Below are 23,551 nucleotides of genomic sequence, written 5' to 3' on the forward strand. Positions count from 1 at the left end.
CAGAAAAAAAATCACTTCCATCACTTGGCTCTTTTAAGTTGCGCAAAATAGATTGAATCACAGTTTGAAAACTTTTATAATTTTGATATTCTTAAGTTAAAAGCGTTTCGCGCGCATACACACACACACACGTCGAGAGTACGGAGAGATTATGCAAAAAGTAAATTCAATTTTTGTAATTTATCTTTAGAAACATTAACTCTTAATAAAAAAATTTGATTTAAATTTGCATTACTGTCGTATAATGGAATATTTATTTTTATTTTGATGCACTCATCCATTTGATGTTTCCACTTGAATTTACTAGAGAGAGCGAAGACATTCGATGGAACAAGCATACTTTTCCTTTCTCTCCATCATGTCAAGCGTCTTAATCCGTACGAAGGAACATGCGGTTATGGGGGCTTGTTGAGCCTTATTAAGTATTTAGAAAGAGCATAAGGGCTCGCTCTATGGATGTTGTTTAACCATCTGCTCGAATTACTTCGCTGTCCCTTCCGTGATAAAGAAAAATGTCGGGTACTTGCGAAAGAAAATCACCGTGGAAAAATTGATAAGCGGAAAATAAGGATCAGGATTCATATTTCATTTTAATTGGAACAAAAATCCTGGAAACAAAAAATATAAATTCTTATTAGGAATTGTAAAGAATATATGCTGCGTCCTAAAATCAGAACGTTAATTCAAAGAGAAGAAAACTTTTTATTTTTAGTTAATCATTTAACTTTATCTGGTCCAGTTTTGTGACAATTATTCTTTCTTACTTATCGTCTCATTTTCACCCTCGATGAACTACAAAGCAAATTGTTGGAAAAAACTTGAAAAGATAAATCCGCTTCATTTGATAATAGCGGAGCATATCTAGAGTACATGTTATAAAATACATGAAAAAGTGTCGTATTTTTAATACTTTTCAATAAAAAAATGTATTACTCGTATAAGCTTGACTAAACAATATATAATTACTTATAGATGCTGCGAGTTAATTTCGATCATAATCAAAGAGAAGAACGATTAAATTTTAATTCAAGATAATTTTTTAAAGTATCAAATCTTTAACGTTTGAGAAACAGTATAGATATAGATATTGCTGCAAGAATTTTAACGCGATTAAAAGAGTTGCGTTAGTATAATAAAATAAAAAAGAGATGATCAAGCATATGGGGCATACGCCACTGACTTGGAAAAGCTTTGTGACATTATTCTCAAATTCACAGCATGCACCATAATTTTTTTTTCCTCGGGAATGTATTCTTTTAGATTCTACTATGAATTGGTGCTTACAATAAATAAAGGGACGCTGCGTCCCTCCTTGACAATATTTTTTTGCGTATTCTTTTCTATACACGATTATTTCCCAGGCATAAATTTTAATGTATCTTAGAGTAATATGAATACCCTGCAACTGTATCATATATTAAAATATATAATTAATAATTTGAATTAATTTAATTAAAATAAAGATTTATTTATATATATATATTTTATTTTAAATAAATACAATATAATTTTAATATCTGTTATTAATTGATAAACATTATGCTATATAACCATGTTACATTATATAAAATATGATGTTATGAAACACAATTAAATTAATCAATATCATGTATCATTATATGCTCAATATTCTCATCAATTAATAAACTTTTGGACATAATTAAATTACAATAATTAATATTGCAAAAATTTAATACTTATTATACAATAGTTATAATTGTATATAAATAGTTTCCTAAAGTGTTGCTATAAATATAATAATTAACTTATGTATTTATATATATATCTTATAATGGAAAAAAATTTCATCAAATTTATATTTTTTTAATAAAATTATTTGTTTAAAGATGCAATGTTTAATATGATGCTATCATTGATAAATATAAACTTTCGAAGTTGAAGAATCTTTGTATCAAATCCAGCAAACAACATTTGAATGAAATATATATATAATAAAATCAAAAAGAAAAATATACTTTCTACTTACCTTCTTTATTTTAAATAAGGGGACTACTTTAAGCTTCAAGTTTCATATGAATCTCCGCGGCCTCAAAAGGGTCGAACCTTGCGGAGACGGAAGGTCAAGCAGGACGCCGCCAACATCGGCACGTCAAGAAGGAAGGAAGTCTGCCGGTAGCTGAAACAAAAGGACCATCGAAAAGCAACAGACGTTGGCAAAACATCTGCGAAGAGGACGTTCGCGGGTTTATGCCGGTAGAGATAGCTATCCGTCCGCCCAGTGTACACACATAAGAACGGCTAGACCAGAGCGTGATCCTATTTCGAACAATAACGCAGCTAGAGACGAATAGAGAAAAGGGCAGATATAGTAACCCCTAATTTGTTCATCCACCAGATGGCGTCTCGTGACCAATGAACATTATGGCAAAAGTTGGCTCAAAATTCAAATTCAAATGCACGGCCGCGTACACTTAGGTAAGGTGAGGTATAGCTCGCGGCTGCCTTTCTACTAAACCATTTTGATTATACTCATTACCCGGGCCCTACCTAAGCTCGGTCTCTTTCTCTCTCTCTTTGTCGCTCTCTCATCCTTTTTCTCTCTTTTTCTTCTCCGTTTCTCTTGCTCTAGTTTCGGCTCCTCTTCCTATAAACCTCGTTTTAAAATGGTCGAGACGACCAGACCTTCGTCTTCTGTTATTCCCGGAAATCATGGATCGTTTTTGATAGGCCATACATGTGCGTGTGTAACTCTTTAGGATTTATGATGGTAGACATCAGAAGGTATCTGCGTAAAAACCGATGGATTATTTGGCCGCATCTTTACTCCGGCTTTTTTTAGTGATCTCAATTTGCCAGAAGATGTCTAACTTATACAACATCGCACAATAAATACGAATGGAGTGATTTTGCAAATATGCATAAAAAATATACGAATAAGTTTCCTTTTTTATTTTTTTTTATTCAAGTTCATACATTATACCTGATAATATGCAGCCAAAAAATATAATATTATATAATCGAATACTGTTAATTACAAAATAATTTTTTCTGTTTTTATAAATCAAATTTTTTAAAACACATAACACTGCATATTTCTTAATTTAAGAATATACGAATAAATCAATATTATTTCGACAACGCAAACGCGATAAAGTACGAAAAGAAAAATATACTTTACAGAAATGATATATAGTATTCTGACAAGTAAAATATTTCTAATAAAAATATAAATATATGTATGCATACTATACAGAAGTAATTTATCCCGAAGAAAGATATTAACAGAAATTAGTATCAGTAAATTATCAGTCAATTATTCGCATATCTCGATCACATAAATGGATAATTAAAACTGCATTAAAACTTATTTAAAATGCAATTGATGGATTTTTTATATTATTAAATTATTCTGTAATAACAGATAATTGCAAAGCCAATATTATTTTTTTACTCTCTTATACGTTTATCATATAAAACCTAAATTTCTTTCTTCCTCTCTTTTAGACAATATAGAAAATAATGATAAAACGATGATGATGAAATAATGAAAGGTGCAATTATAGCATAATTTCATAAACAATTTAATTAGAAGTATTTAATTTATGATATGGAAAAGATTACTGGGAAATGGCTATATACTAATTATTTTTATTTCTCTATTAAAAAACAGAAAATAATATAATCGATTTATTATTTCCTCTTTCTTCTTTTTCTATTGAAGAAATGTAGATGAAGATAAAAATAAAGCATGTGTGTATATATACATATATAAATATGTATATATATGCATTAGTTGACTCATTACAGGAGAAATCATTATGATAAATTAAATATTAATTATAATTATATTATTGGAATTTATATTGTACTTTAAATTATTCTATTATAATTGTCGTCATGTTTTACATATAATTTTACAATAACTGTGCTCCAAAGTAAATACATTCTTTAAAAATCTTGTATATAGTGTTTTATAGAAGCTGTAGCATGTCATTCTATAGAAATAGATATCGACAGACATTAAATGCAAGTGCAGTTGTATGGCGAAGAAAAGCGCTAACAGAAATCCATTACGACGCGATCGATTGAACGTCGGTATTCTAAAGCACAAAGTATTCGAGATTAATTAGGAATTGTAAGCGATGACGTGAAATATCGAAATTTTATCTAGTTCGGTCGCATCTAAATATAAATAACAGCGATAATAATAAAAACCGATATAATAGGACGAAAGATTTAGCGGAACGAAATGCAAATATCGAGAGCACATTAATGTACAAATATCCAGTCGCGAGTGAAATCGCTGCGCGAATGCCGTGCGTGTCTAATTACGGTTTATATAAAATTTATGGCGGCCTAAGAGAAATCTTTACAACATGGTAAATGTCTAAATATAAATGCTAGTTAAGCGCGGAAGTTACACACATACACACACAGAGCATCGCTCAGAGTATCCACGGAAACGCATTGATCGATGGGCTACAACGAGAATGCACTTTACGTGTAGCAACTCTACCTCGCATAAGTGATAATAAAATGTGACCGTAAAAAGTTTATGCTCGATCCTACATAATTTCTACGTGACGCATTTTGCGATTGTTAAGAATAAAAGTTAACGGTATATTGAATCAACATTGAATATTTGCACGATATATAGGCCATTAGTGCTATATTTATTTTCTCAATAATGCTATAAAGAAAAGAAAAAGGGGGAAAATTATTTTAATAAAACAGCAATTTTTATTTACCAATATAAAATTCTAAAACTGATACAATATTCCACATTTATTCATATAGTTCTGCTTTATTTCACTTCCGCAACTCGTTAGTGTTATAGAAAGCTCATATCTTCAATTCTTCACTTCTGTTTAAAGACTGAATATGTCAGGCAATGATAACAAATACTTTTTTTAACTTTAAAAATCAAAAATTTCTGACATTTTCATATTTCAAATAAGCCAAAATATTGTTAATTGTATTTGGTCAATATTTGATATAATTATAAACATGTATATATACTTTTTTTAAATGTATATTTATCTAAACTGTAAGAAATGTCAATGGATCTTGTTTCATAGATCAATAGAAAGCTATAAGAAGATATTCTCATTACCTATAATATAAAAATATTATACTGCTTATAACCAATTAAGAAATAATACCGTGCCAGACGAGAAGGGTTGCTTTGCTAATAATATATTACATTATATATAAAGCACAAACATTTATATATAGTATAAGAAAAAGCTTTATAACTTATATAAAAGCTATATAAATAAATAAATAAATAAATATATGTATATAAAGATATTGATGCAATGAATTTAAAATAAACATATTTCACTTAAATTGCTACGATATCCTCACATGTCTTATGTCGGGACGAATAAAATTTATATAATATATATATATATATATATATATATATATATATATATATATAATATTTATATAATATATATAATTTTTAAATTCAACATTCATACCAATGTTCCTAATACATTTCTAATGTCCAGACGCAGGGAAACCGGCGTGCTAATTAATTATACCGTACACAATTAAATCGTTATCGGTCCAACAAGCAGCCGAAGTTTCCGTTGGAATGCACTTTCCAACTGCACACACATAATATTCTTCATGTGTACGGTTATATTAAGGAGGTGGTGAGAGGGGACACCCGCTGAACGACATTGTAGAGCGACTTGCGACATGCGCGGCAATTATCCTCTCCCCGTCTCATTTGCGATTGTAATTAAGATCAGCGCGGGCGCGAGCGCATTGGACTGTTGCGCCGATCGCAGCTGATTGTGACGCGGTCCAACGTGCGAGTCGCGATTTCATTGCGTTGCTAACGCGACTAAATGCTTCTTTCGCATCGATTCGTCGCCCGTTTAATTCCTTTTTCCGTCGCCGTTGTTTGCTGATTTTTCTCAAACATATTGCGATGATAAATCAGGCCGCCCGACCAAATTGCCTATATCAAGAGATTACATCTAATTGTAAGCTACATTATTGCGACTATTTATTTTAATTTTGCGTCTTTATATTTACATGCTAATTTTTGTAGTGAAAGATTCGTAATAATATGTTGACTGAAATAATTTCTAAGAGATGCATATTTTTTAATAAATTCAAGAAGCATGAGAAATAAAAAAGAAAGGTGAAAAAATATTTTACAATTTTTAAAATATTATTTTGATTTAAAATGTTTAGTGGTGAAATTAATGTGTCCAAAGACCATAACTGAATACGTATATAATATCGATTGGGGCGTAGCTTTAATCAAGTTGCACGAATGTACGGAGAATCGCCGGAGGCATTTGGGAAGTGAGTCTTATCGGTAGGTGTAATTATGGGTCAATTAAATTAAGTACATATGTCTGAGCGCGGAAGAACGAGTTTCGTCATTCGTTACTGATATATCGACGTTCAGCGCGATTTTGCGTTATCTGCGACGATACGTTGCCGTGTTACGTTGATATTCACCAAGTGTGAAACTTGTTTCACTTTTAAGTTAATCATAGTAAAATATTGCACACTTGCCACTTTATAATTAACCACTCAGCGGATTATATGAGCGAGTATAAAACATCACATTTTTACGCAACAAACAAGTTTTTCTCTTTTTCAAATTTTATTTGGTAATTCATTAGAGATACATACTTTGATATTCAATTTTTTTCGGCGATAATAATGCGTAAACTTTAATTTTAAAATTTAGGAATAATTTTATAAGACAGTGGAAATAAAATACATTTAGAAGAAAAATTATTTTTTAAAAAACTTGAAAAAGCACTGCATTGCCTTTTCTCTAAAATTACTCTCTTAGATAATCTCTTTGTAATCTTAAATAGTATATTTTATGGCGTTATACCTTAAAGTCAAATTTTATAAATGTTTCATAAATAAAATACATGAAAAAAATATGTGATAAAAAGTGTTTCATATTCAAAAATTATGAATAAATGCATATTTCAAAAATGAAATATTCTAAAAAAAAGTATTCGGAAAGATCTCGCGAAAATTTCATACAAACGATGTGTCATCTTATACACTGTTACTCCGTTTCAATACACTAACTTTCTTTCATAGTCACGTTTCGCTTTTATTCAGCCACTGCCATAGCCGAAACTTTATTTTGCGGCTTGCATGATCTCATTTTTCTCGAAAGAACGTACGATCTGATCGTGATAATCTACTGACAGGGGTTGTGCGTCACGTAGATACATTCATACTCGTTGCGTGACTTCTTCTCTCTTTCTCCTCTTCCTCTCTTCTTCTCTTTTCTTTCTTTTTGTTGATCACCCCTTAGATTCACGCTTACTTGTGCAACGTGAAATGCAAAGAAAACGTGCATACGCACGTGCGCATCTGGTAGAGGTATCGAAAAAAAAATATAAGAGCACGCGCACGTTACGTCACGCACACATCATCATGCCACGATTGACTGAGATAAAATCTCGAAAGGAGACAGATGTGTGCATGTACGTATGGCATTGATTAGCATAATATTAACAAATTTTTGCCAAAATAACTCTCCTTATTCCATTCTAACTTTAAATAAAAAATTATAAACTTGTTTAAATTAAAACAATTTTAATCTGCAAAATCTTTAAACTACAATCGATATATCGCTTTAATCTATTTGCGGCTTTGTCCCAAATTCCTTTTAAATAATTTATCTTTAATTATGAAATCCATTGTAGTGTCAATATAGAAATAAGTCGAAAACCAAAACACGCCCTTAAATAGCGGAATTTGAAAACCATAAAAAGGTGCGCCGTTCACCACATGTTGTAACTTTCTAGGGAGATTAAAAGAAACGGAGGGTGATGTGAGAATGAGTCTTGTTATTACTATGAGGCAACTTTGCGATACCTGTGCAGAACTCCTCTTTTGTGCCCTACTTTCTGTGTTAGGCTTGTACGCCGCGTCCACTTGTTCCCTTTTCACTGACTACTTTTCACTGTGTACTTTGTATCTCTGTTGGCGATTACATTTTCCAAATTGAATGCGCAGCACATACGGTTAACCGATCTTGGCTGACCAGAGAATCCCGCGACTCAGATTGCAGCGGCAATTATCGTAATGAGGCAGACGTGCAATTACTGAAACGTCGTCGAATTACTGAAATGCAACCGAGTGACAACAAATTTCAAGCACAAGTTTCACGAACCTAGCATTCGCTGACGATAACATAGTTAACGCGATGCGGCGTGAGCTATTTTGGTGACTTCGATGCTTATAGTAAACTAATTGGACGCGAGATTAGGCCGCGAGCGCGACTGCAATCGAAACGTGTTCCATCTCACCCTATTGTAATTTGAAGAGTCCATCGTGATGCAATCTATTGTGTGATTGTATTGTAATTACCGTATATTAATCTTGCACATAGAAAGATATATAGTAGAACACCCTAAAATCTCTGAATTTTTTTAAACGAATTCTTTAGCGAATTTGGAGACGATTTTTTCTCAGCAAAAATATTGACATATCAATAATTGTCATGTTATAAACGATTAAAAAAAAGATTTTTCGCGAATTTTGTAAAAAGTTACAAAATTAACACAGCTATATTTTTCAGTTAATTTTATTTTATATATTACGTAAAAAAAGAATTTTATTTTTGTATTCTTACATAGAAACATTTGTTATTCAGATTCTTTTATAATTTATTTTTAATATAATGAACATAGTTTCAAAATTCAAAACTTCTACAGTTTAATTATGACTGTATTTTTGTCCTCAAATGGAATATTTTTTTAATGCAGCTTAACGCAGTTTCACAGTCCACTTTGCAAAACTATAACTTAGTGAAAGATTATTTACATTATCGCATCAGTTTAAAAAATAAATATCTGCAATCAAAGAAAAATCTTCCTCACTCAAAATAGTTGGTTCGACTATTCTACAAAGCACTTGATATTTTCCGAAGACGGATTTGTCCATAAATAGCAAAAAAAAAATGAAAGATGAAAGTGAAAGATGAAAGGAAATATTCTAAACAGATTTTACTTTTCATATTTGATTTAATCGTCTAAGCTTCTCAGGTAAAATTCCTTACATTTTCGTAGTATTTTCTTTCTTACTATTTAGTAAAAAATATTTCTGCAAGTTTATTCTTTAGAGTGTTTCTTCTAACTAGAGCACTTAGAATATTTCTATTTCCTTTAGCGATACGAAAAAGATCAAAGAGCTTTGAATCGAAAATTGTTCGATTCAAAGAGATTAATATTCTAATAAGCCAATTTTTTAACGTTTTAGAGATATTATATTATAATCTGTAGCTATATATACATATATATGTATGTATATTCATAGAAAAATATATATATTAAATATATATTTTTTTTAAAAAAACGAATAAAAATATTTCATTAAGCATCTGAAAAGAAATTTGTTCTATTGTATGTATTTGTCCTATTCTATGAAATACAGCATAAAAATTCAAAGTCATTTAAATCAGATATATGTAAAGAGTAATATAACTATTGTATCTATTGTATGTAACTATTGAATATCCAAAAAACAGAAAAAGAAAGTAAAAATCAGCAGGGAATTTGAGAAAAAGGAAAGCGATTAGACATGTAAAGGAAAGTCGAAAGGAAAATAGAAAATTACAAAGGTTTCTTCTTTAATAATATATTCGCCTTTAAATATATTCAGGTACATGTAACTGTGTTTCATTTATATTCTTTGAGTCTTTTCTTAAAGAAATTATAATGGATTCTTTTTAGAAAACTTATTATTTTCAGAATTTATTTATGAGATGTCGACATAAAACATAAATATGAAAAGAGTAGGAAAATGCTATGTTACGCAAAATCCGGAAATTTTTCTTTTCAAGATATTACAATGTGTCATTATTTTGTCTTGCTGTTTAAGAGCAATAATCCGCTTAATTCTCATGGCTAAGATACACAATGATTTTAAATTATTTTGCATTTTATAAACAATAATTAGAATCTATGACGATATTTGTGATTGCTATTACAAATATATTTCCTCAAATTTCTTACTATATAAATATATAATTTTTATATCTATACATAATTTAATAATTTTTATAGAATTATTTTCTTAAGAATTTAGAGAATTAAAATATTAAACTTTAATATATTTATATTTTATATTAAATAAGAAATTTATATTTCGTACTTGCAATGAAATCTTTTGCTCTTATCAAAAGAAAGAATTGAGTTTGTTACGTAATTATGAATTATGAGAAAAGATGAGAAGGAAACCGAGATATCGGTATAAAACTTCTTTTTCCCCAAATTACTCTTCATAAAACGGCTCGAGAAAATATCCTTGTATCCACCTCAATATTACACAGAAAAGGGACAAGCTAGTAATGATCGTAAATAAATAAATGAATAGCAGACACATATACACATATACACAGATACACATACACATACACTCACAGCTAGCTCAAATAAAATACTCACTAGAATCCTGGCGACTACCATCTTTTAAGATCGTTTTGAATTAGTCGTAAGCAGCCAATCACATGAACGCAAGCAGCCAATCACATAAACGCAAGCAATATTAATACTATTGCGTTCATATAATTGGCTGCTTACAAATAATATAGAAGATCTTTATTCATCATGTGCAACCTATAGACGTTAGCAGGAATAAGATTAGACATACTATACAACTTAAAAATGCTATGAATTTTGCTTATTTTCTGTAGAAAATGTCCTAAAACTTATAAATCAAAATAATGATAAAAGCTTTCGATGAAAGTAAATATAATAAAAATATATTTTTGCAACTTTAATTTTTGAATGACCGTTTTTCAAAGCTAGGTAATTGTAAACTACCTTATTATAAAATAAAATGTACTATCTATTCAAATGTAATTACAAATTAATCACGAATTGCATAAGAAGATACTATGATAATATGATATTTTATTTAAAATATGTGATCTTTAACATTATCATAGATACAATTAACTACAATTATTTGAATAAATAAGCATATACATATGAGTTTATTCAACTTTAAACTTCTATATAAATAGAAATTAAATAATTATAACCGTATTCCAAAATTTCTACTTGGAAAAAAATCACAAAATTTTAATTTTTAAAGAATTAATTTTATTAGATTTTATTAGATATTAATTGTTAAAGAATTTTTCCGTGTGTAGTATTTCGATCTATGAATTTTTGAATCATTCTTTATAACGCAGGTAGGTAGTGAAGTAGATGACGCTTGTGAGCAAACATGGGACATTGTGTATCTATGGCAGGTCCTGAAGGATTATGTTAAGTTAGTATTCTCACAGACTTGGACTGTACAAGGACGAAATGGAATATAAGGCTTGTATCTCCAAAAAATTGCGCATTTTCACTTACAATTAGTCAAATTCACGTATCTACATTAAATTTTATCTGTGATTATAATGTTGATCTAAAAAATATTACTTACGAGAAAATCTTCTTACTTTCATATTAGATATTAGAATTTTTTTATGAATAATAATTAAGTTTTTAAAGCAATATAACAAAGGAATTGAAATAATTTGTTATTTCTAAACATATATTGTTTAAAACGTATTCAGAAATGATTCTTGAAAAGTGATGTAAACATATTCTCTACAAAACATTTTTTGGCATAACAATAAATAAATTATTCTATTCTCTGAAATTGTAAATATAATTAATTTATTTTATATTTAACAAAATTCATTTCATGTTTTGTCGCAATGCCGATGACAACATCGGAACCTATTAAATGGAAATTAATTACATTTGTATTTTTAAGATTGATAATATTCATATTTAATTGATATTTAATTGATTGATAATATTCTTTATTCAAGTTTTCTTTCGTTATTGTATATAGTCTCTATTCTATTCGTATCACAAATCAACTGATGGCAAATAATTATCGAAATTTTAATTGACGACTTGGTCTGTGACTATTCTACTGTCTTTTGACGAGAATTTGTCTAAAATTAAGTAGATCACAGTAGACACTCATATCTATAGAACTTATCCGATTTATTCAGAATACATAGTAAAAAAAAAAAGAAAAGTGAACCTCAATGAAATATACACATATCAAAATTATTGGTGAAATGATGGTGAAATAATTAAGGAACATTTATAACAAAATATATAGAGCTAAACTAATATTGTTAATTGACTTATATTTGTGCGAGTAGAAAGAGCAATAATTAAATTACAATATGAATAAATTACAATATGAATAAATTAATTTTAATATATAATACTTATAAATTATCATAATAAGCCATTATCAATTAAAATTCTCAGTGCTAATGGCTAGCTATCAGTTTAACCATTTTCTCTCGAATTAAAAATTTGATGGGCTTTTCAGGGAAGATTGAATGGAAGAGTCACGCTGCATGAGAGTCGCAATGATCTACAATTAGTGAATTTGTGCGTACCTACAAGATCGGCGATTGTTGTAAGTAGATCAATCGTGATGCTGCTCGATACAAGCAATTGAAGCTTCAAAATAACAAAAATCCACATATTTCTTATGTGCAATTGCACACTCTCTCTGCGTCAATCAATATTTGAATTTATCTTTATGTTGTACTCACCATTGTAGATTGTTACACATGTTCGTAAAAATATTAAATCACGCAGCACATGTCTTGCCATTCTTAACTTTTTATTTCACTCTGCATATTAATCTTTATATCACAGTGAATAAAAACACTATATTAAACACTGTATTATTTTGCAAGGTGTCCGGTAATAATCGTCTCACCCGTCGCGATTGTTATCGAACATCTTATATGTAATTGATTGATTTAATTCGCTTTTAGTAACTTGATGGCTATTTCTTGTTAACAGAATGCATTTTAATTGCCAATGGTGCACGCTAAATAAAAAATATACAAATGATTGGTTCACTATGACAGCACTTTAAATAAAAACTGAAAGAATTACTAAAGCGCCACATATGATACTGAAATTCACGTATTCTATGATACTAAAATTCACGAATTCTATGCAGAACCGATCGTTGTTCACAGTTCGATAGCTCGTGCTAGACTGTGCTAGACAATCCGAAGTCTAAGTCTAAACTAAAAGAACAGTAAACCGTACGGACAAATAGCATATTTCAGATAATAGTTATTCTTTTGTTCCTTATTCTTTATCTCTACCTATTCTTGACTTGCACTGTAGTAAAAATAAGATAGATACATATTTAAAAAGAGAAAAAGGAAAAACAAAAAATACAAAAAGTTTAGTATAAAGAAAATTCTGTTTTCTTTTCAGTATTGCAATATAACATGGAAAGGAGATAGCCAATCTAGTGTATTGTGGCAAGAGATTCTCTTTGTCTCTCTAATGTTTTATAATTTATTATGTGCATAATGGAGGACACTCAGATAATAAATAGTAACCGTTAGAAAGACAGAAAGTACATTATGTAGTTCAAAAAGATTCGAACTACAAATTATTGAATCAGTCATTTTTATAATAATTCTTTTTTAGTATATTATAGAATTCACTGTGCAATATTTTCAATTTCTTCATATCGAATATTTTTAATTTATTAATCATTTTTTTATGTCATATGAAGCAATAACAATTGTCATATGAAACGATAATGTTATTGTCATGTAAAGCATAAAGTATTAATTTTTAACAAATTTTTTTTTATTCAAAGGAAATGGAAATTATAAATTAAACTCTAATGACAAAGGAAAATTATTATTATTAATAAATTTTGCAATAAATTTTACAATTTTATGTATTAATAAATTTTTACAAAAAAAAATTTGCAATATTATATAAAATTCAATGTCCTAATACAAATTTAAATTTTTATTTGAAGGAATAGTAAATATATGGCTGCATATTTATAAATTTCGTCTTCGAATAAATAATTTATTTCAAATATCTGGAAAGAATACAAGTCAGATAGATTTGAGATTTAAACTTACGTTAAAGTTAATTTTTTGATGGTATCTCGAAGTACCCCGAGTTGTATTTGGAGAAGCATTAGCTACGTGAAGGCCGAGTATCCCCGACAGCTGCAGTTCGCCGTTGTTCGGTGGTGGGACGGCTGCGACTTGCATTAGTGCAATGACGGGCTGCCACGGTATGGCAGAAGGGGAGGTTCCTGAAGTAAGAGAGAAGAATGAGAAAGGGAAAGGATCTCTTTGTCCTCATCAACATCCTTACAGCAAAGTATTTTTCATTGGCGTAGGAGATCGACCAAATTATTGTTATCTCCTTAGATAGTAGCATAAAATTTATTCATAATGTAACATTTATATAAAATCAAAAGTAATTTATAGAAAAGAAAGTTATATGTAAATAATCATAATTATAAGTATTTTTTGAAAAATAATTTTAGTTTGAATTAGACTTATTTGCTGCTAAACTTATATTAATCAATAAATTCGCAATAATGTATAAAAGAAGCATCATATCAATAACAATCAAAAGCGAAATAAAAATTTTTAAGTACAACTAAATTGATTTTATACCATTATAAATTGTGGTAGTCGAAATATGACATTTATTTACAACATTAACAAATATTTAACAACACGTAATATCTATTATTTATTTCCATTTTAATTTCAAGAATACACACATTTTTCTTAATATAAAATTCCCCGAATTTATTTTAAAGAAATGAGAACGATTTTACGCCATTGCTCTTTGAAACTGGTGAACTAGCCACTCGCAGCCCCGCTGCGTGGCGGTTAACTTCTGCCAGATTCCGACTCCGTCTCTTGAAGTATTGTTACACCCCATTGCTATTTTTTGACAGGTACCAACGCGCGTCCTCCTACGTAGGAGGGATTAGCGTGTAAAATCAGAACATGTATGCCGCTTCTTTACAGGGCCGCGAGCGCGAGTTAGGCAGAGAGGGTCTGGGGTAAAGAAGGGGAGAACCTCTTTCACTCCGTTCATTGGTATTTTATTATCGGCATCGTAGTCAACCGAGATACTCCGTTCTTCGAGCGGACTATTAAGCTCGGGGATGATAAATTTTTATAAAGCTATTCCGCCGTTAATAGTCACTTACTTTCGGTCAGGTTCTTTTAGAACCTGTTTTTTAGAGGGATCGTAGGTAACGCATATGCGACTGCGCGATGTGATCGGTCAGTGTATCTGCGCAAAACTTACTTATTTCCAAATTATCGATCGATGTTTCTTTTTTAGAACGCCTTTCGCCGCCAGATTTTCGGCATATGACAAGCGACGTGTGAAATATTGGATTCTATTTGAACATGTTGCGCAATTAATGAACAAGTGAAATTTTTAATTAATTTTATCGTCCATCTCGGTTCTGTGCGAGTGAAACAAAGAAATGTGTTTATTTTATTATGTTAAGAGAGAAATTACTTAATATTACAATATTTTCCTTTTCTCTTTTTAGATTAATATTGCTATGTCCACAAGTGATTATTAAATAATTAAATAATTAATTCATCCTTTCCCTGAAATTATTCTCAAAAAATCTAAAATTATTTTCGAAATTAATATCAAAATTCTTTCTTAGTTTAAAAACTGTTTTTAGATCATAGTTTTCACCAAAAAAATATGGTTTTCGTTTTTAATCTCTATTAATAATTGTCATTATTAATTCAATTGAATAGATTCTTAACCACCGATATGTAAATGATCTCAAATTTTTGATTACTTGAAAATCTTTATTTTTCTTTTATTCTTTTATTCTTTGTCTTTTTTTTTCCTCTCTGTTTTTTAACTACACGCATGACCATCCTCGAAATGGGGAGAGGAATAATTTTTTCTGTTTTTTAAATTATACATTAATTTAAATGCATGAATCGTCGAGATATTGATCAATAGCCTTAGATTAGTAAAGTTAATTTTCGACATTTCAAGGGGCTGATCACATTGTTATAAATCTTGAAATCTTTTAAAATAACGCGTCTTACCTGAGAAATCCTTCTTCGCCTCTCGAGCTAAGATTTTGCATCTTTGATTCAAGATAAGGATCTCTCACCCGCGCGCGTCGAACATGGCGATGTTTGACGAGGGGCGACAGGGCGTGCGGCATGAATGTGCAACGAATCTTTTTCTCTCGCTGCCTCTTTACACTTGTTTGATCTGTGAACGCGCAAGTCTCTCGCTCGATCACGTGCCACCCTTACGTAGGATCAGCGTGAGAAAGATGCCCGAGGATTCGATGCATGAAAATTATTCAGTTAGAATTATTGTTCCTTTTCCGAAGAAAACGAAAGTGAATTGCTTTTCTTGTGAAGGGTAGAAATTTCGGATCGTAGACTTGTAAGCAAAGGATGTGAATAATACATATATTTGTAAGAAATATGTATATTTTTTAGTTTTTCAACAAATTTAAAATAGTGTTTTAATTAAAATATAGTACTTAAATTTATAATATATAGCGATTGTTTGACATCAACTTTTTTTATTTATATGTCTTTATGCAAGTATGTTATTATAAACACTGCTGCATCATTTTGAAACTTTTTTCAAAAAAATAATAAATATATTGCAAACTAGATTTAATAGTTTTAGACGAATAAAAATTTAAGATAAAATTTCTCGGAAAAAAGTCACGCTTTGTTTTCAGAAAATATTTAAAGATAAACATATAATTAAAATTGAGATTTACCTACTATTTTCTTGCATCAAAATCCAAAATTGTGTGCATGAATTACTGCCTACATATTTCGATTCTATTTGTGCTCTAGCATGATCTCGCGAGATTTCGAAGTTCTTCGTTTCTTCAATAAACCAACGATAAATTCCTCTCATGCCTTCGCCCATCGAGAGACGCAGTAACGCAATCTCAGTAACCAATAGCGTTGTTGGTCGACGGGTGATCTCCCCACTATAGACCGAATGGGGCAACGAGCTAAGAAGGCCCGAAAATATCCACGAAACATAAAACGCGGCTTCTACATACACATACTTGAGAACATAGGCGTCGAGGTATGCAGAATGTGTTTGATTGTTAGTAATTCAGTGGTCGGAATGTCTAGTTTTAACGATCGCGATTTGTTTATAAAAATTCTCTATTTTTTATTTATTATATTTATTATATTCGTTATTGTACATTATAATATTTATATTATTTATATTATTTATTATATTATTTATATTAATTATATTATTTATATTTAGTATTTATTTTTAATTATTTATGTAGTTAGTGTTATAAAAAACCGTGCATTAACCGTCAAATATTAATTTAAAAATAAATTATTATTAATTATCTAGTTATTGAATATGTAAATATATCCTTAATGCTATATAGGTATATATACATCATTAAAGTATTTATATATTCAATAACTAAATAATTAATAATAATTTATATATGTATATACATATATGTATATGTATATAATAATAATTTATAATACATAAGTGTGTGTTAAATTGCGCATGTGTGAGTACGTATGAGTGCATTGAGTGCGTATGTGCACATAGATACAATAATTATACTATTCATATTTTAATGAATTATTCTCAATTATGACGTGCATAAAATTTATACATGTAACTCGTCTATAATACGTAAATAATATTATTAAAATTGCAAGATATATATATATATATATAATGTTGCAATTTTAAAATGGCCAGCAATATATATTTTCTTTGTTCGCGCCTCCACTAGTACCTAAAGGCGATCCACAATACGAGCGCTAATGTCCACTTACAGTGCGGGGACTGTAGGGCCCTTAGAACTATTCGGTTGTTTTACTTTAGTGCTTTATAGCTCAGTTATATATACCTTCTTTTCTGTCAGGTAAAAATTCCATGCCCGACCTATGTAACTTAAAAAGCTATGCTAGTGCAAGTATAAGTGCTCTTGTCAAAAATTATATTCACGTATAATATTTATGTAAGATAATAATTTATAAATTATTTCACTTTCACAACACAATTTCGCTAATTTGACTAGTAGATCCTAGACCAGATTGAAGGTTTTGAAAAACAATAAAAAATCGAATTGAAGGAAGAGTATTCTTTTCATTAAATATCTAATGTGAAAAGATACAATTAAATATTCATTAGCATATTATTGTAAGCAATTTGAATTGTATTTTTGTCCATTAATTTTACATATATGTATACACATTACGTATACGAAATTCACACGTCAGAGTGACTTTAAAGAAATATGATGTGCAAACAGCGCGTGTCTGAATACCTGAAGAGGAAAAATACGATAGAATTGATTATACGCGAGTAGATTGCACCTGCGAAATAATGAAATGTATAATGAGGGGCTTTCGGCTCGAGTTTTCGTTGATTTGCCGATCGGCACGAAGCTCTTATTGGGTGGTCTCTTATTGCAACCGTTTTCTCAATGACTCCATAGCAAAGTCGGCCAGAAACCATATGCTTCTGCCCGTTGATTCATGATGACTGAGCTCTACAGAGAGCAGTATTGTATAACTGACGAGTGATTTTTCATGGGAGCGCGGTATGTCAAAAAATGTACCGCCGTTCCGCAATTAGGTCTGGACCGCACAAAAACTGGCTGCTCAATTCAGAGCGAGCTAAGCCGTGGAATCGCTGCAACTAATGACTGCATGATCTGAGCTTTCAATGTTTTTGGGGGATTCTTCATTCGTTGATTATTTTTTAAATATATTTTAATATTTTCTTATACAGCAATGAAATTTACTTTGTTTAAAAATTTATTTTTTTAAAGAAAAAATCAAATAACAAGTAAATTCGAGTTACGCCCCAATCAACTACCTATTATCTTCACGGTTCCTCAATGGCGTCCATAAATCCAAGTCCATCTTTCTTCTATCTCAATCATCTTCTTCTAATGCTGGTTCGTCCTCACGCGATTCTCGTTTGAATACTAAACCGGGTTAAGACGAGACGAGAGAAACAAAACCAATAATCACACATGAAAACATCTCGAAACGAAATAAAACGGTCTGCATTTCCGAATAGTTGAACGGCAAGTCCTCAAGGATGCCCTTATGGAAGGACTCCCTTTTAATAATCGGTGGCTCTCGCGGAAAGGGGTAGCTCCCGCAATAGCGAGCAGGGGAGAGGGGGGGTTGATACGATGAAAGGAGGAATAGATAGACCGGGACGAACTGCGCGGTACGTGGGACGGGAATACCGGGCAATTATCATTTCTTATAGGAGCCGACCGTATCGTCACAGGCGGTTTTGCAACATTCGGAACCCTCATTGTGGCGTGGTTCCTCGGCCTCTCCTTTTCGTCTCTCTTTTTCTCCCACCGCGTCTTTCCGTCTCTCCTTCCGCGCGTTCTCTCTTCGTCGCCTTTCCGCCCGCTCTGTCCGCATACGCTAAAACAAAACGAAGGAGATGCATGGCGCGCTCTCAAGGATAACAACTATGAAGCTTAGTCGAGAAGCTAAGCCGGCGGCCATAATGCGAACAATTGAAACCGTTGCACACCGTTCTTCTCGGTACCTGCAGCTGTGACAACTCGGGCTTGGTGTATCACGCACGTCGCAACGACGAACGCAGATGCGCGTCGCCCAGGGGCAATTAATGCGGACTCACGTACGTCGTACCCGGAAGACGGGAATTGCGGGCAATTAGATACGTCCTGAAGGAGCGGACATCGCGTCGCGAATCTTGCGATCCAAATCAAAGCACGAGGCTACTTTTATGATTATAAAATAATAACGAGTAATAAATGCAGCAGGATGTTTCAAAAATTTTATTAAAATTTTATTTTTTATTAAAAATAATTTTTATTAAAATATGAACGATGTAATGGATTAATAAAAAGTAATTTTTCGATTAAGAAAAAGTGTCTTGTATAAAATGTAATTTACTTTGCAGAATAATAACTAGCACATAACATAAAAATTGTTTAGCAATTATAAGTAATAGATGTAGTTTTTGAAAACGAATCTACTGCTAATTATTTTTTTAATAAAATAATTATATATTGCATATAATACTTTCGATACAAACGCGAATAGAGTTAAATATTTGTAATTTTATAAAAATCAACAGAATGTTTTTACGCTGATAGACAAAAAAGTGACCAGTTAGATAACTTTTATATTCTGGCCAAATAAGAAATACATTTGGCACATTTAAAGTAGGACTCTTTTACAGATCAAAAGAAAATCGGTAACTCGATTTGGCTATTGATAGCAAATCTGGCAACCATTTTATTTGAAGTCGTAAAGTGAGAAAGATTTCGTCTCTACGTTACATGTATTTGTAAGATAGGCCAACCAACACTACATATTCAAAAATAATCAATCATTTTTAATTTCTTTCTCGTAATTATTTCTGTAAAATCGAAAACTATTTTTCTTTCTTTTAGAACAAAAAAATCTTCAAGTAACAATAAATCAAATAATTCATAGATCATCCATCTGATCTTCGCCTTTGAGAGTTTAATCCAATTAAATCAATTTTGTAATAATAAACGAATTGTCTTAAATATTTCAAAATCGCGTTTGTCGCATCTAACTAAAATCGTGGTCGCGTAAAAGAACGCGAGCCAACGAATCTTTACGGTCACACCTGTCGTAACGATGACGATTATCCGCGACGCGCCGCAGGCATAAAAATTTATTTTACCTCGGGGGAGTAAATGTGAATCGCCGAACTTCTCAAACTCGCGCGAGAAGGGCCCGGAATCGGGCGTTGCCAGTAATAGAACTTGGACAACGTCGAGGTCGACTGTGACGTTAAGGAGAAGGGGGATTGCGGTGGAACGGGCCTTACCGAGCGTAAAGGACTTAGGCGGGTCTTGTGAGCAGGACCCGAAAGTCGTCTTGGTCAGAGGATCCAATCTCATTTGGTACTAGCATGCCTTGCTCACTCACCTCCCGGGCCTCGAATTACTGCCTTCTTTCTCTCTTTCCCTGTCTCCCTCTCTGTCTCTCTATCTATTTCTCGTCCCTGTAGCATCCCAGCTCCGTAGAGCCGTCTCTCCCTAATACTCATCCCACTCTTCGACGTTGATCATTATCGCCAGACATTCCGAGGTGCTTTCGTAGTGCAAATGCAGCATTACTAAATGCAACAATCTCGCATCAGCGTTTGTAATTTGAAAAAGAATAGAACAATACGAATAAAAGCAGTCTCGAATGATTGTTACTGTTGAAAGGTTGCAACTTCTTCGAGAGAATCGACGCTTCTCTTATTTGATTGCAGTAACGTTCACGATAATTTCGAATAAATTTCATTCTACAAAGAAAGAGAGATAACAATAAGAAATATTTTACATAAAAATTGATGAATTTTCACACGTACACAATAATTAAATTTTATTTCTCTTTTTGCCTCATGAAGGATTTTATGAACATGACATCATTTCTTTTTTTCCTGCATATGTACTTCGCACATGACTACTATAAACTGCTTAATATATTCATGAAAGAATACGAAAAAATAATGTTCCGTGAATTTTCGGCGTTACTGTCATTGTTGATCGATCGTCTCGATCGAGATGATCCTTCGCGCTGCGCTCAGGCCGTGCTAACGAAATCGATTGAAAATGAACTCCCGACTGGCCTCATCATCGCCGACTCGAAGTGCTCTATCCGCCCGCCTCGTCTAACAACATCGATGCTTCCGATGCACCGTTGCTCATGCACTAGAGAAGCCGTGTACGGTTTCAAAGAAATGAAAGAAACAGAAGCGGCCGACGTTGATGAATGAAGCTGATGAATCAGATATCCTCGAAAGGCCTTTCTTTACGATCGCGGGCGTCAAGATAAATAGATCCTCCTTTTTATTTCGCCTGATATACCGGAGGCAGTTATTCGGCCTCCGGTATATGCCCAGATCGAACGGCCGGGTTGAGTGCGCTTTTGGATCCTCCAAAGGAGTCGAACTTTCAGCCGAAATCGGTACATGATATCTGACCTTGACTTTGCTTTCGAGAGATCTCAAGCTTGAAGAGATAATTTTCGTTCAATTAAAAAATATTGAAAAATAATTTTATTTGAAAATTATGATGAAAGCAGAGAATTCGAGTAGTACACAATTTTCATATATTATGAAAAATTATTAAAATAATAAAAAAAATATTAAAAATATTAAAAATTATAAAATATTAAGTATTTTTTAAAATTCTAATTGCATGATTGGAAAAATTGTTAATAATACAATAAATAAACACACAATAATACCATTTGGAGTCGGCGCCATTTTGACGATATACTTTCCTTATCGCGGGTTAATTATATAAATGTTTAAAACATGAGAAAATGCAATGGTTTAGAAAAAAAGTGCAATTTTCCTGCCTGCAAAGCATGCACATATGTCGTGTGCAGGATAACGATAATCTCGTGCACGCGACAATTCGTCGAGCTCGATGTCGAATGGCGATACCGCATGACGATTTATGCGGATTTTCATGCGATCGCTCGAAACTCTCGCGATCATTACGTCGGTCAGTCACACTTTTCGCGCGATTCAATCTTCGTCGTGCGAATTATCACGTGTCCTACGATAACCCGCTACGCTACTCGCTGGCGTCCTATCACACGGGTATCTCCACTAATTGGGATTTCGCAGGATCGCAAGATGGTCCGTGAAAAAAAGAAAAGAATCATTTATACGGCGGCACACTGGAGAGGGCGTGGGTCCTAGCACGGTATGACGCGATAATGCGGTACGAACACCGTCGAGGAAGCGGCGAAGGGGAAAAGGGGGGCTCGAACTGGTGAGAAAAAGAGAGACGGAGAGAATCGAATGCGCGAACAAGAAAAAAAGAAACCGGACGAGGTGACGGAGAGAGGTGGACGGAGGGGGACGGGTGGTCCTGCCGTACTGACCTTGACTAGACCCGAAGTTGAGGTGGGTTGAGATGCTGCCGGACCCTCTTGTCGCGCCCCTCTTGCTCCCCCTCACCCCCTCCTTCATCGCCATCGTGCCCTTCCGAGGTTCTACCTTCTGTGCCCCGCGGCACTCCGCGCGCACCGGCGGGCCCCACCGGGTCTGCCCTGTAGTTCTGCATTCGCAGACTCCTCCATCAAGGACATCACAAAAAGTACATTAGACGAAAACACGTTGCCATTATACCGCGGCGTACCGCGAGAGAGGAGAGCGAAAACGCTATGTCTGCTAAGGCCGGTGTGCACCGACACTGCAGGCCTGACGGCCCGCCATTCGGGCCCCCGCAACACCGCCAAAAAGGGGCCCACGGACATCTCCCCTGTCTCTCGACGACTACGCCTGCATTAGGTCGCGCTTGCGACTCCGATGCGTTATTTTCACACAAAATCAACGAGTAGGAACGGCGAGTCTGATAACCAGATTTACTTCGTGCAATCAGAGTTTTTGTAGGATCTTTTTTATAAAGATTAAAAGACGCGAAAATTATGTATTGAGCAATTGTGACAAAGCGAAGAGTTAATCTTGTCTAAAAAATTAAATTGATTGATCAATAACGGATGTGGTATTGCGTTTTGAATATGGAATAATTTATTGTTAATAGTAATGTTATTGATACTTTATTTCATTATGTTAGCGTGTATAAATCATCACGTACATAAAGCAGATAAATATTGTAAAATGAGAAATTGAAATTGATATTATTTTATGACGCAATCATTTGGCTAGTTTTTTCGGTTATTATACAAAATATTGATTAATGAGGAATCATA

At 32.4% G+C, this 23,551-nt stretch overlaps 1 long non-coding RNA gene across 1 annotated transcript in view; it reads right to left on the bottom strand.

The window, feature by feature from the left end:
• The window catches only part of LOC145970758 (uncharacterized), a 49,385-nt gene extending 26,387 nt beyond the window's left edge, over nt 1–22,998 (bottom strand). The window contains exons 1-3 of the long non-coding RNA XR_014438592.1: nt 22,721–22,998; nt 13,904–14,082; nt 1,988–2,137 (exon numbers count right to left, since the gene is read on the bottom strand). This is a non-coding gene — a long non-coding RNA (uncharacterized LOC145970758). The remainder of the gene's footprint in view (nt 1–1,987; nt 2,138–13,903; nt 14,083–22,720) is intronic.
• Between the last annotated feature and the right edge of the window lie 553 nt (nt 22,999–23,551).

Source organism: Camponotus vicinus, unplaced genomic scaffold, assembly GCF_025532165.1.
Source record: "Camponotus vicinus isolate PSW18456_S1 unplaced genomic scaffold, iyCamVici1.0 SCAF_4, whole genome shotgun sequence".
Taxonomy (NCBI): Eukaryota; Metazoa; Arthropoda; class Insecta; order Hymenoptera; family Formicidae; genus Camponotus; species Camponotus vicinus.